The sequence below is a fragment of the Glycine soja genome, chromosome 5, assembly GCF_004193775.1.
Source record: "Glycine soja cultivar W05 chromosome 5, ASM419377v2, whole genome shotgun sequence".
NCBI classification, from domain to species: domain Eukaryota; kingdom Viridiplantae; phylum Streptophyta; class Magnoliopsida; order Fabales; family Fabaceae; genus Glycine; species Glycine soja.
In genome coordinates, this window is record NC_041006.1 from 5436305 (window position 1) to 5441367 (window position 5063).

Here is a 5063-nt window from a genome sequence, read left to right on the forward strand (position 1 = left end):
TAAATAGGTACAATGATTGTCATTTTTCCTTGGGAAGAATATTTACACAAATTTTATTTACACCATCACGTCACACAAGAAAATACTATCGATTTTAGGAATGACGTGTATGTTTGAACCCATATTTTAACTTTGTTTTTCTTTTATGACATTCATTTCTTTTGATCAATTTATTTTATTGCAATTATCTTTTTCTATATTTCTTTTCAAAACTTTAACTTTTTTCAATTTTCATTTTTTTTCTAAACTCAACTCTTTTATTTTTCTTCATTTTATGCTGTATTTTGGCTACACTTTTATTTTTGAATAACTTTTCTAATTACGAACGTAATCAAAGAATTTTTATTTTGATTTCACAAATGATTATATCTTTACGTTTGAAAATATTTATTTCACTTTTTTTTATTGCGAACATAATTAAAGATTTTTTTATTTGAATTTTATAAACAATTATATATTTACTTCTTAATATATTTTAACTTTACATAACATTTTTTATAACATTCTGAATGCATTATTTATTGTTCAAATAATTTTTTAAATTAATCTCATTGTTCTCATTGAAAGTTAAAATATTTCTAGTTTAACAAAAAAAATATAATTATAATTTTATCTCACTAAATAAAATAAGTTATTCGTATTTAATTAGAATCAAAACGTGAAAGATTAATATATGTAAGTTGATGTGCAAGTACTATAGGATGTAACAAATTCATCCCAAAAATAATTTAGGCCAATTAATAGAAGATTAAACATTCACCTCTTTAATCATTACACCAACTTCCTTGATCAGGTTACCTGTTTTTTAAGCACGCAATTAATTAATCTACTTGTCAGTTATTATCAATACTTTTAATAACAAAGCATCTTTTTTCCCAACTCAATTATAACAAGTGCTCAGTAAAGGACTGGACTGGCTCTGGATGATTGAGTCTCAGTAAAATAGGTGCTCTTCTTTTTATAATACTTAAGCCTTTAATAAGCACCAGGCCAAAAATTTTCATAATATAATGCATGCATTTACGAGGCATATCAATGATTGGTAGGTTTATGTACTCTCTCTCTCAGTCTCTTCCAAAAGAATAATGCCTAAATACCGGGGATATATATATATATATATATGGTCATTACGATACTATCTCTTTGCCTTCTTTTCATATTTTTCTTTTAATTGTTTTGGACAGTACTAAGGATTTGACCAACCAAGCATATTGAATGGTCGATTGAAAAACATGGGAAATCTAGAAAGATTAAATCACAAAATGGATTAGATCACACGATCAGTGATTCATATCCTGCCAAATTAAGGAACAGGTGGGGTTGCGGATACCACACAAAAATTTCAAGAGAACTGTGTTATAGTAACTTTTATGCCTGTGGCAATTGTTGATGTGAACTAGACTATCAGCCTAAGGACATTCCATACGACATTATTTCAGCTTTCTTTAAACATTATGAAAATGACTCTTTTAACATTATATGTTGTACCGGATTGAAGTCTATCTCTAAAAAAAAATCAATCATGATCAGTTCTACTAAAATATATACCACTTTTTTTTCCCTCTCTAACATTGTATTGCTCATTATGCGCCACAAAGCCACTTTTTCTCTTTCCTTTTTCTTATCCTAGTAAGTCCATAGAGTCAATGTTCTTCTATAAAACCTGTATTTATTACTACAATTATTGCCATTAGAAAGCAGGGAAAAAGAATTTCTCATTGCTAGATGATAATACTGTACGTTTAGCCCACCATCTTGGCTGTCTTTTCCAATATCGTAATTTTCTGCTTTATGTAGATATTATCAAGCATAAATCTGCTTGGCATTTTCTATTGCTTTGTTTAAAATAGAAGTAATTATATGAAAACACACCTTGTTGTCTCCAAGAGATCTAGAAGCTTCTAAATCGATTTTTTTTTAATGCTAGCTTAGAAGCAAAGTGTGTTTCCGTGTTTGATGTCTCAAATTAAACTTATACCAAAGTCATATACTCATATTTGTTTTGGATAACTACATTCATTTCATTACGTTAGGCAATGGTGCCCAAATAATACGTAGAATACATGTTGTGTATACATCTCCAAAAAATGAACAATTCCATACTTTTTGGGGCAGGAAATAATCTCTCGAATCCTCATCATTTTCATTTGAAATGGCCTCCCAGATTAAATGCAACCTCTGTAAACAATTTCTAGACTACAAATGAAAATACAGAAACCAGTTGCATATTCAAAATTCGTATATGGTGAATGTGCCTTAGTTGACCAAAACCAATTCTAACACTTCTAGATTGTTTCATGCCCTCTATCTCTCATCAGGAGCCTCCAATCTCCATATATAATCAGAACACATGCAGTTTACCACCCAAAAAACTTGGCAAATTGCTGAGAAAAACCAGACAATCAAATTCTACTATCTTCACTATAAAATATATATGCAGTACAGTTCAGAAACATTCACTTGCATATTATATATTTTATTAAATGACAACAAATCATAAAGCAGAAAATAAAAGATTCTGTTGCTTTGAACATTAGGCATGAAGTTATAATTAAGCATTAGGATTTTAGCGTTTGTTTGTCGCCAATACGAACATTTCTCATATATATATATATATATATATATATATATTACTTCATTCACATTTTGAACTTTAGGCCTAAAGTTTAGCACAATTCTTTTGCCACCATTCGTTACAAACAGTTCCTATACATTATAATCTTACGTCATTCACGTTGCGAGCTTAGTCCAAATTAAATTATAAACATTAAGATTTTTGAGTCTATTAATAAGATATGACAATTTTGAAAAGTTTGTGATGAATAAAATACTTTCTATAAGTAAAATCATTTTATCTTAATCTCTGGCCTCAATCTCAATTAATAAGTCGTTGGTCCAAATAATTCTAGACTCGGTCCTTTTAAGACCTCAAATTTAAGTTTTGTAGATGAAAAAACATTGTTGGAAGGAAAGATCCTACTATTGATGATAAATTAAGTTTTTCAATGAAAATTAGTCATTAGTATAATTGGTGAATACTCCGTATTAATAATTAGAATCCAACTCCTTGAGCAGCAATCTTGCATACATGTTCAACATAAATAGGGACTTTGAGAGTGATAAAAGCGGAAGATAGTATGGATTGAATTAATAAAATAATGTATTCAGTTGATTAATCCATATATACTTGGATTTTTGCTACTGTGCAGTGTGCATACATAAAGTAGACAACAGCTTCTTAAAGTATGGATTTGGATGTCTCATGTTAGCAAGTAGTAACATAATAATGTCATGTTATGAACAAGAAATAAAAACAAAATCAACATACACAAGCAATGATAGGTCATTCTAAAACTATACTAATATATATATATATATATATATATATATATATATATATATATATATATATATATATATATGTGTGTGTGTTTTTCTTTTTCGTTATTGGTAAAATTGATGTTGAAGATAAAAAAAAAAATATCTTCCTAAGATGAAAAATTTATCCATAATATAATACTATATTACGCAAATCTCTCAAGATACAATAAGATAGAAAAAAGAAGAGGTTGTTGTGGTATGTATGAAACAAGGTTTGAATAGGATGAGAGGGAGCACCAAAATGAAAAAAAAGAATAAGAGAATTAAATCGATAATAAATACTTTATGAAAAATGGTAATGTAATTTGAAATTAATGTGTTAATTTATTTGGTAATATTGAAGTGAATATGTTTAAAGTAAGCTCAAAATATTTTTTCGAAAGAAAATTTAATTAAATAATAACGTAAAACTTTGCATGGCCTATTATTGCACATGCAAAAGAGTAAAATCATTGAATTTGCACAACAACAAACTCGCGTGGCTCAAGCTCATGCATGTGAGACTGTTCCTAATCATTTTAAAAGCTCATATCACAAAAGATATATAAACACATGAAACAAAAGTATCCTAAATAATATGAAATTTAACGTTTTGTGATATCAGTTATTACATGACCAAAAGCACTGATATATCGACTATGCATCACGTGCCATGCATGACGATAGAATAATTTCTTCACTGTTGTGCACTTGGTGAATTTTCAATCCCTCATTATTAATTTATTATGAATCAATCAAATTCAAGAGCAGAGTCGGTGGCATGCCTTCCAAGGGGAATGTTCGCTTTGGGCATCCGTTTTCACACAGCATTACTGTGTGTGATCGCACGTGGGCTGGGAATTGAGATCCATCAATGACGAACTTTTTTTTTTTTTAGACTTCCTATATTCACTCTCCTTTTCTATTTATTTTTCAAAAGTATCCTCTTTCAAAAAATTTACTCCCCTCTTGAGCCATAATGCTACAATCTCATCATTTTTGCATACCCACTTCAAATTGAACAGATTATCCTCGAAGACACCAGCAAGGAATCTTCAACCGTAACTAAACTAATCCAACTCCAAGTGGGGGTTGCATTCTTTGGAATAGAAATCATTCTTGTCTAACAAAGTTGTCGACATGGCATGAGTTAAATTAGGGTCATTAGGATCACTCGTTGGAGACTCCTCATTAGGTCATTCCAACCCTTTCTTCAACCACGAAAAAAAAAACCTACACCCACTCCTTCTTCCACTAACGCCACCTTCAACAATCAACTTACCTTTAATATTATTCCCCGAACGTGATTTTGCAAGAAGATTTTTTCTGCTTCTAAATTTGTGCACTTGCTTCTTCGCTTTCGTGGTGCACTGCCACCTTTCCAAAACCACACTACCCATTCTTCTTTTGCTACGATGTTCATTCTTTCCGATTTCGGAATCGTCGTCGTCATTGTCTCCTTCATAACCGTGACGATCGGATTCTGAGTACGAAATCTCCTCCTCATCGGAACAACCAGACATTAAATCAAATCGCTTTGGTTTCTCGGTCGTAGCGAATTAGGTCACGCAAATTAGGATTTTTCTCAACAATCATCAAAGTTGAATTTTGGAAATAATAATGATGAATATAATTAACGAACAGTTAAGAGGAGAGAGAAAGAAAGATAGCGTGAAGTTTGTTATGGTAACGAAAGCCAGAAT